This window comes from Grammomys surdaster, unplaced genomic scaffold (genome assembly GCF_004785775.1).
Source record: "Grammomys surdaster isolate TR1022 unplaced genomic scaffold, NIH_TR_1.0 227, whole genome shotgun sequence".
Classification (NCBI taxonomy): domain Eukaryota; kingdom Metazoa; phylum Chordata; class Mammalia; order Rodentia; family Muridae; genus Grammomys; species Grammomys surdaster.
The window spans coordinates 2,768,076-2,778,639 of record NW_021604672.1 but is presented as its reverse complement, the minus strand read 5'-3'; the positions used below and the strand labels follow the sequence as shown (position 1 = coordinate 2,778,639).

At 37.0% G+C, this 10,564-nt stretch overlaps 1 pseudogene; it reads left to right on the top strand.

The window, feature by feature from the left end:
* The first annotated feature begins 9,358 nt into the window (after window positions 1-9,358).
* Window positions 9,359-10,221, top strand: LOC114626077 (annotated as a pseudogene).
* The last annotated feature ends 343 nt before the right edge of the window (window positions 10,222-10,564 follow it).

Below are 10,564 nucleotides of genomic sequence, written 5' to 3'. Positions count from 1 at the left end.
GAAGACTAAGATGTACAACTATTACATATGTGCAGAAAGCTTAGGATCATCCCATTCAGGCTCTCTGTTTGTCAGCTCAGTCTCTGTGGGCCCTTAAGAGCCCAGATTAGTCGAATTTGTAGGTCATTTTGTGGTGTCCTGACTCCTCTGGCTCATCCAATTCCCCTGCACATCCCAATCCTCTTCCACAGGATTCCCCAAGCTCCACTTAACGGCTGTGGGTCTCTGCTGGCTGAGGTCTCTTTGGCAACAATTATGGTAGGCTCCTGTCTGTAAGTTTAACAGTATATCATTAACAGTGTTGTGACTGACTCCTTTGTAACTCTCACTTTATTTCCTCAGATGAAATGATGATATGAGAACCATACCAAAGCTGTGTAAATACATGGCTTGGACTGAGCCCAGAGTGCTTTATTCTCTGTCCTAATTATCCCTGGGCCTAGGCCTGGAAGCTTCTATTCTCTGTACAATCTAATCTTCCAAGTAGACTCATTCAATCTGGTTTCTCTGGGCTTTTGACTGAATTGATCTGCCTAGCATCATACTAGCTTTTTTCAAGCTATTCGAATCTTCTAGCTCCTTCTATTTCTCTGGTTTGTTTTGTCTTCACCTGTGTCTAGCTTGTTCTCTCTGTCACTTGTCTTTGTGAAACTGTCTTGGTAAAACTGCCTTATGCACATATCACAAATAACGTACTCACCCCACTACCTTTTTACCTGTCTCTTTCTCACTGTTCTTAAGTAGCCTCTTGTCCTGTTCTGTTCATGTGTAAGTTGGGCATATCTTGTCTCTGACTCATTCTGTCAAAATTTCTCTGATTCATCATCACTTTGTCTGCCCCTCAATTAGATGTCACTTTCAAACATGACTGCTTGTTAGTGATTGAGGGTGTGTACTAAGTACACATCTGTATTCTAGCCAGATCATACTGTAATCCAGGGCATGTCTATATTCTTGCTGTATCATACCTTTGGATGTGATCTCTTGCAGGAACAGCGATATTGATCGATTACAATTCTTCCGGACTCTCTCTCATGGCATGGGTCTCAAGATGGACCCTTCATTGATTGGCTATTCCCTCAACTTCTGGTCCATTTTTACCCTGTGTATCTTGTAGGTGAGACAGATTGTAAGTTGAAGGTTTTGTGCTTGAGTTGATGTCCCAATCCCTCCACTAGAAGTCTTGCCTGATTATAAGAGAATGTTGGTTCAGACTCTATATTCCCCTGCTAGGGTCACTGTCATACTTTCCTGGGAGTTTCTACTGGCTTAAGTTTCTAGTTCCTCCTGGATATGCTACACCCCCTATTCCAGTGGAATACTACTCAGCTATTAAAAACAATGACATCATGATATTTGCAAGCAAATGATGGAAGTAGAAAAGATCATCTTGAGTGAGGTAACTCAGAACCAGAAAGATAAATATAGTATATATTCAGTTATAAGTGGATATTGGTTATAAATTAGAGGATAAACACGCTATAATCTACAGATTCAGGGAAGCTAAAGTAACCAGGAGGTCCCAAGGGGAAATGTGTGAACCTCTTCTCTTTCTATCTCCTCTATTTAAATTTATGAACACTGAGTTGGCTTGAAGTTGTTTGGCTGAATATGAGGAATATTTTAAAATTTGTTATTCTTTTAAGATGTTGTTGCTTTTGAGTTTATTTTTCAAGCTAAATAATTGAATTCCCTCCTTTAAAATATGTGTGATTTTTCCCCTAACCCATTCCCACCCCTTGATATCTATTTCTCTATTTATGATTCACATCGTTCTGACAGTGATGCATATATATGTATATATGTGCTTATAACTGAGATTTAATTTTGTAATTGATTTTTGTATTTTCAAATTTGCTTCTCAATTTTTTCCATATAGATATTCACCTTTAGCGTTAATGTGAACATGACAGCTTGAAGAAGCTTCATAAGCAATTCCTGCAATTGCATAAGGTCAGTTCCATGCAATTAATCCCTTTATAATTGTCTAAACCTATAACATCATCTCCCCTGGTGGTAATTCTCTAATTGAAACCTTGTTGGTATAGTGGTCATTATAATAATTGCCTGTAAGAAATTAGGGAAAATTGAATTTAGAAAAGCTATTACATATACAAAGAAAATGGTAAACTGGTAAGTTGTTAACTCAGATACACTTGTAATCACACAAGGTATCACAGCCTAATGTAGCTGTCCAGCAGCCAAGGTCGAACTGCGTTTACCTGAAAGGGAGGTTGGGAATAAAAAAGAGACAGAGGTGAAAGGGGTGGGGGTGGGGAGTGGGGGATGAGGTGGGGAGAGAAGCATGAAGCCAAGACAAGGTTCTGATCAAGGCTCCAAGTTTAATATTCAGCACTGCTTTTATATAGGGGAAGCCCACAGAATCATCCTTTGTTTCAGCTGGATTATGTTGCAAAGAAAGCTCAGAGGGCACTCTCTTCTTCTAAGTTCCTGTAGGAAGTTGCTTGTTCAGCTGGGGCAGATGACTCCACCTAGGTCCTTAAGGTCCATTGTGGTAAGTGATTAAGGTCTATTCAGCCTGCTCAAAACTGGGAAACGCTTGCTCAAGGCTGGGAAGGGTACAGCCTAATATTCTCTATGAAAGGCCAAGATGACTGACCTGCATTCAAGAGCAAAATTCAAAAATATATGGTATCCATAGAAGACACATTTGTAATATATTAAACAGAAAAGCTGAAGGTAAAAATGGAAAATCAAATTACATATATATATATATATATATATATATATACACACACACAGTTCTATTGATTGATATGTTAATCAATCAAACAAAATCAGGCAAAATATGTATTAAAGCAAAAATATTTATTAAAGATAAAGAATTTTTGTAGTGAAAAAGTAATTTCAATTAATTAGGAAATGTTAGTTAAAAATTTAGGGGTACAAATCTTTATACTAAAATTTGGAATAGATGAACATACTTTAAGAAAGTACAAATTCATCCTAACACAATTATAAGTAAACATTATGACCATTGATTAAAAAAGTAACTTTAATTCACATGCATGTATACTTTACATACAGAGGTTCTAAACATTTATCTGTGAATTTATCAAATATTTTAGGGAGAAAAATAAAAATGTCTTTTTCTAACACAAATGTCTCTAGCACAGAAAATGGCATGATTTTCTTATCTCATAGTGTAAAGATAATCTAAATTGTAAAATCTAGAAAATTTTACAAATTGTAAAAAATATAGAATGATCCGTCATGACCATAGATATTATGGTTTTAAATAAAATACTTGGAATCCAAAACTTTGCACAGAGTAAAAATGATAGTACTTCATGACTATACTCCATTTCAGGTTATAAGGATGGTTTATAACACATGAAGGTTATAGTTTGTCACATAAGTCTAAGAAGCAGAGTCATATAATTATTTCACTTGATACAGAAGGTTCATTTGCTACAATTTAGTGTCTAGTTATACTTAAAATTCACAAACTAGGAAAATAAGATCATTTAGTAAGATATGTCTTCCTGAAAAACTAAAATTAAATTAAACATTAAAACCTAAGCACATGTCCTTAACAGTCAAAATATTTTATTATTATCACCTATATAAGGCATGAAAAAGATAAATGCACAACTATTAAAACAATAGAGTAAAACTAACTACATAAAACTTGATGTTACTTTACAATCAGCAACTCAACGAAAAATTTTAATTTTTTTTCCTTTCTCTTTTAAACTTTATTAATTTTTTAGTATGAATGTTTTGCTTGCATATATGTGTGTTTGACATGTGTGTGCCTCATTCCCATGGAGGTCAGAAGAGGGCATCAGGTGCCCTGGAACAGAAGTTACAGGGAGTTGTGAGGTAACATATAAGTGCTGGGAACTGAATCTTGGTCCTATACAAAAGCAACAGAGTGCTCTTAAGGTCTGAATCATCTCTTCAGCCTCAGATGGAAACAATGTCTGCAATATATTTTAATCATGCGGTTTTTTTCAAAACTTCCCCAACTCCTCTTATATCCTCCTTACTTCCATGCCTACCTGATTTCATATTTTCTTTCTCTGTAGAAAACAAACAGGCAGACACATACCAAAAATTAAATAACTACAAATATCTCTCCCTTTCCTTCTCCCTCTCCCCCCCTCTCTTCCTCTCCCTCTGCTCCTTCCTCCCTCCCATTCCTCCTCTCTCACCACTAAAACACTAAGTTGGAAAACAAACTTGTATGTTAAGACAAGTAAAAGATTAATAAGTTAAAATTATCTAAACAAAGCAATATGAGAAAAAATCTACAAAAATATCATTGAGTTTGTATTGTGTATAACTTTAAACTTGAAATGATCAAATATTGATGGAGCAAAAGTAACACTCATGAACTGAGGATTGGGACAGGAAAATGGAGTAGCTACATGAGAAAGGGTGAATATGTACTTTCTTAAAATATGTTCATTTGAAAGATGATAAAATACCCTCCATTAGGTCTTCTAACAATTTGACTGCGTATAAACATTATAAACATACTGCGTATAAACATTAAGAATATTGGACCAGAAAATATAAAGGCTGTTTTGTACAGTTCCAAACTGGAAATATCCATATATATATATATATATTATAAATTATTTACTATCCAGTCCATTAATACTAGACCTCAATATAGGAAAATACCTACAAATCACTAAAAAAAGTCTTTTGAATATAGATGAGAGAAAGTAGATAAGAACAAACAGACAAAAAACCCTCTATGGTCCTACTTAGATACATTTCAAATACAGAAAACAAACCACATTTTTGTGAGATTTACAATTAGTTAATGAAGAAGTGTAAAGAACAGCAAGCACATTGAATTTTCCAATTGTTAGCAACATAGTGAACACTGGAGGGATAGACACTATAATCTCAAGGGCTTCTAGATGACTAATATTTGTGGGGATCCCAAGGATGATGAACTTGAACACCTATCCTTTGAGATTTTCTGTATGTTTGCTACCTGTGACATGTTACTAACTGGGGTGTCAAAGAAAAGAAAATGAATAATAATTGGCAAAGCAGACATGTTGAATTTTGTCTGTTGCTATGTATTGCAATGCTAAATTCTATAACAGAAAGTCTAGTTGCCTATGAGTGCATTCTCCCATTTACCAGCTTCTGTTGTGCAAACCTTGTTGCTTAATTTAAAACCATTGGTTAAATAAAATGGCTATTACTGTGGGGATTAAAAGTAAGTGGGTTTTGAGTTACCAGGTTGGGGTTTGTAGAAGAGAGCAAGAAGGAAGGACATGGGGAGAGAAGGAAGCTGCCATGAGAGGATATAGACCATGGCCAGAGGATACAGGAAGTATTTGGGGGTACACACTAAGGAAGTAGCAATCCAAGCAGTTAGAAAAGTAGATTAAGGGTTACCCCTAATAATTATCAAGGCAAAATAAATTAATCATAGTCCGAGTCTCCTTCATTTGTAAGTTAGAAAGGGATAAATTTAAATTGGTTGAACAACACAGACATATAAGATTGGCAGCCTTAGGGGGTAACATGCAATTACTGCCAGTTTAAGTGGGCTGTGATTTCTTCAACCTGGAGTTGATGTTGAGAGGGTAAGCAGAGAACAGTGGGATTCATTGAAGAGATGAAGGAAGAGAGCAAAATTTTCAGCCTTAGATTTTAGTTGAAACCACTAGTTCTCTACTTGGCTTGAAGTTTAATACTTATTCCTAGGACTGGACAACAAGAGCTTTGAATTTCTTTCTAGTTACAAGAGGCCCTATACAATGCATTTAGTGATATGGCTTCAATAACCTTCTGTTAACTAAGCTTACTAAGATGGAAGCCCTCTGTAGATATTTTATACATTTTTTCTTTGATAATGGAATAAAAATATGGTTACTATGAGGCTTCAGTAAATACTGGAATTGGGCTGGTGAATTTATCTCAGTAGGTATAATGTTTGTTGTTCCACTATGAATTTCTGAATTCAGATCCCTAGTTGAAACACAGCTAAAGTGGGTTCATTACTTATGCCTTGGAGGAAGAGACAGGAAGATTCCTGGAGCTCACTCACCCAACTTTTTCGTAATTGGCAGCTCCCATGGTTCAGTGCAGGAATGCTATCTCAAGCTATAAAAGTGGAGATCAATAAAGAAAGATGGCTGATATTGACATTTGCCCTTTGGACTCATGTGCATACCTAACACCGGGAAATCTATGCACATAATTGTACACTGACATACATTCCACTACCCAAAGAAAAGTTTGGGGATTGTATTTGTAACTTACCTTATTCTGCAAACAAGTATACTTAAGTGTGGATATGCTGAACACATATTATATGCAGAGGGATGACTGTAGATTAATACCTTTGATGAAATTCAGGGTGAAGTAATTTTATCTTAAATATAGCTAACATATGACATACGGTCAAAATAAATAAGGAAACATAAACTATACTTTACATGAGCTTTTGCCTAATTATTTAGAAAATTACTTTTATTCTTCATTTTATATTGCATATGCAGATGAAGTTTTGATTTATTAGAAAATGGTTTTTAGTCTACCCCTAAGTACATTCATCCAGTAAATGACTTCAAGCCAGCAATTTCCAAGCCGTAATTTTAATACCACTCTTATGATTTTCTAAATAAGAGATGCATAAGAATACATAGTAATTCAAAAGCTCAGAATAATGTTTATAATATACAAATACATTGACATTACAGGAATGCTAATGAAACACAGGGATGTGACCTGGGATAGAATTAACAAAGCACTGTGAAGGCTAAATTAGCTTTGTTATATTGTCTTAACAACCACTGGATTTCCCTGTATCCAAAATAGTAGTGACTTTGTGTAACAAAACTACATTTTTGTATTTGGAACTTTATCTGTAGAGTGGCAGGGTTAATAACCTGTATTTCTTTTCTTAAAATGTGAAGGTGAGGTAAAACTTGAAGGAAAAAAATTAAACCAAAGAATTATCTTATAGAATTATAAACAATTTAAACTCACCTACAAAAAATATAACTTGGTTCAATGTTAATTAAAGTCTGCCACTTAGAAGCCTGTATGTGCTTAATCAGGTCTACATGACATACTATATATAATGGCATCATATTGCCATATTTCTTAGTTGAGCACTTAAAACAGTAGGTTCTCAATGAAACCAGATTTTACAGTTCCTAGGGAGCATTAGCTCATTGCCTAAAGTAATACCCACTAGTTTCCACACTGCTTCATGTCACGTGTGAACTTCTGAGCTAAATTATTCTGTTTCTGGTTTTATCTCAGCAGATGGAAATTCCAATCTGATTAGTATTTATTATCTGGGTGTGTCTTGACAAATTGTAACTTCCATGGTCACTTTTAGTTATCACTCCAAATGTCTGTGGAAAATGGTGAAACTCCATGCCAAAGCCCCTGAGCTGACAGACAAGTCTGTGTACAGTGTCCAGTTGTGCTTTGACTTTTAATGTCTTCTCTGACTCTCATTTATAGGAGGGATGCTTCCCTCCTATAAATGCTCATCTATTCTTTAACTCTGTGCTCTATGTTGTTTTTATGATTAGAGTTATAGAATTGTGATTATCCTACTTCTTCATCCATGGGTGATCCTGTTTTGGAAATTTTAAATTAAATTTTAATATTCTTATTAAAAACTGAACTTTTGATAATTCTTCTCTAAATCAAATTAGTAGTATTCTGATGTGGTTTCTGTTAGTAATCTGTTAAATTCCACCTCCAGAGTTACTTGGAAGTGGCCAGGTACGCTCCTCCCCACAGTTACCTGGCAACAGGCAGGTAGCCCTGCCCACTATAAAAGGGGCTGCTTGCCCCCCTCCTCTCTCTCTTGCTCCTCAACCTCGCACCTGCAGGTTGCCGTCTCCCCTCCCCCTTTCCCTTCCCCCTCTCTCCACGTGGGCATGGCTGGCCTCCACTTCTCTACTCCTCTCTCTCTTTTCCCGCTCTCCCACTCTCTTAATAAACCTCCCCTCGTGGAACTGTCTAGTCGGCTGTGATCTGTTACAAGCATGCCTTGAAAACCTTTCAGTTTCCATCTTTAGGTTGAGCACATTTATAAGCAGGTAACATATTAAGAGTTCTTCTACTCTAAATCCACTAAATACACTTGGGGTGAGAGATGACTCAGCAGATAAGGGCACTCACTTCCTCTTGCAGAGGAGCCAGGACTGGATGGTTGCTTAAGTTTGTAGCTCCAGTTTCAGGGGATCTGATGGCCTCTTCTGGTCTCCATGGCCATGAGGCACCCACAAACTACACATATATACAGACAAATATTTGTGCTCATAAAATAAAAACAAATAAATCTTCAAAACAGAAACGAAACCAATTATCTTTCTTTTGTACCTTGTACAAAGCCTCCTTTGCAGGTGCCTACTCATATTGACCTGACTTCTTAAGATTCCAGTCATTGTTAGATGAAATCACACACAATGGTAGTCATGATTCCTGGTCAATACATCACTTAGTTGTAATAGAAAAGGCTGCATCGATAATCTTTAAACATCATTGACTCAAAGTATAGGCATGGTTCTCATTAGTTGTATTTGCTGACTACAGTGACTTCAACGATAACACGTTGACATGGCTTCAGGATTTTTTTCACCTAAAATCCCCAACGTAGGCTTTAATCTTAACTTAAACATCTTCTGGAAAAAGAAAAGAGCATCTGCAGACAGAATTCACATCATCATCATCATCATCATTTATTTATTTATTTTTAAATTTGTTTTTTGTTCCATTAAAACAAAACAAAACAAAACAAAACAAAAAACTCGGTTTGAAACTTACTGGACTATAAATGAATTCTCTGGTCTGAGTGACTTCTTTTAAACAACTGGTAGGAAAAGAAAACTTTAAGAAGAAACAAATAATTTAACTCAAGCATGCATTTTCTGGCTCGGTTCTCACAAGTTTTTTCTACTATTTGCCTTTTTATCGTAAGTTTTAGGTGTAATAGTAGTGATAAATACTGCTGATAAGAAGATAATGCGGTTACCTGTTTCAGTGGTATCATTAGGAGCACACTCTGGGTTATAGATTTACATTGGCCTTTCTTTGGTTTCCCTTCAGAACACAAGCCAAATAACATTATGCAGTGTAGTGTTGCATGAGATGGGGAATTAACATGCAATTATACACGATAACAAACTGTTTACTTTACAATAGCACTTACTGATATGCTGAAAACAGGTGTGAAAGTATTGGAAAACAAGTAGCAACATTATCAATAAGAATCTGCATGGCAGCCCTTACTCCTCCCCACCACAAGAACTAGGTGCATTGCTGCCCACCACCCGAGATCTGCAAGCTTCGTGCCCATGAGTTCCCACTTGGACTTTTGCAATCAGAGATAGCAGCAATGGCTTCGAAATGGAGGGATACTGCATCTTGGTATTCTCATCCAGTACATGCAAGATACTGGCAACATTATCACCATGCAATGCTTTGGATGTGAAGCCATCAGAATGCCTACAGAAAGTTCAGGGCTTCCTATTTCACTTCTCCATGGTTCTTACCTCATGAAGTTCTTCCCTAGAACTCCCTTGCTTATGAGACTGGGCATCCTTGGAACTTCTCAAGGCCAGCACAGGGCCTGATAGGAGTCTCGGTACACTGTTTCCCATTTCAAAAGCCCTGGGAAGCCTCTACATAACAGCAATAGAACCCAGGCATCCACAAGAAAAATGAAGCACTTTGTGAAGAGGAAGAGCTGGAGTAGGATTCAGACGATGAAGTGGAGTGCGACCTGAACAATATGGAAATCACTTCACACAGACGGAGAGTCACAGAGAAGAGCGATGGCAACAGCTGCAGCAGCTAGACACAGAGCACCTGAATGATTATGTGAATGTGGACCATGGCCTGTACTTCAACTACCACAGGTCAGTGGAGCCCCCATCTGAGAAGCTCTGGGTGTGGCACCAAGCAGAGATGAAGTGATTATATGGGCACAGTGGTTCCAAAATCCTGGCCATGAGCTTTGACAAGCCAGTGACAGAAAGTGGCGGACGTACTGGCCCATCAGTATGTCCTGAAGTTCTGAGTCCTGGGCACCAGGACCCTAGACAATACCTCACAGTTCCAAGCCTCTCACTCTTCTTCTCTTCTGGACATTTTTTCAGAGAAAGAGGCCTGTATACCGACATGGTGGGTACAGTCTTTCAGCCACTTATAATTCTGTCAGCAGGAGATAGCCAACACAAGGAACATTCACTGACATAATGTGATAATTGCATGTATTGCACTGGCTCTTGGTTTTCTCTGTAATAGTTCAATTCACTGAAATTATTGCCTAGTGTTTTGCATTTTTAATTTCCTTCTTTAAACTGTCGGGAACGTCATAAAAGCCTTAAGCCACGTGTCATTTATTCTTACTTTTTAAGACCAGTTTTTATACAATCCATGCTAACTACAGACTCTTAAATCTTCCTGCTTCCACCTCCAAAATGCTAGCTTACAAGTTTGCATCCCCTACACTGGGCTTCTGTCCACATATTTTTTCAGACTGTAGCTCTTTGGATCCCTCTGAAAACGATGCAAGTGTACAGTAAGACAAGTGGCAATT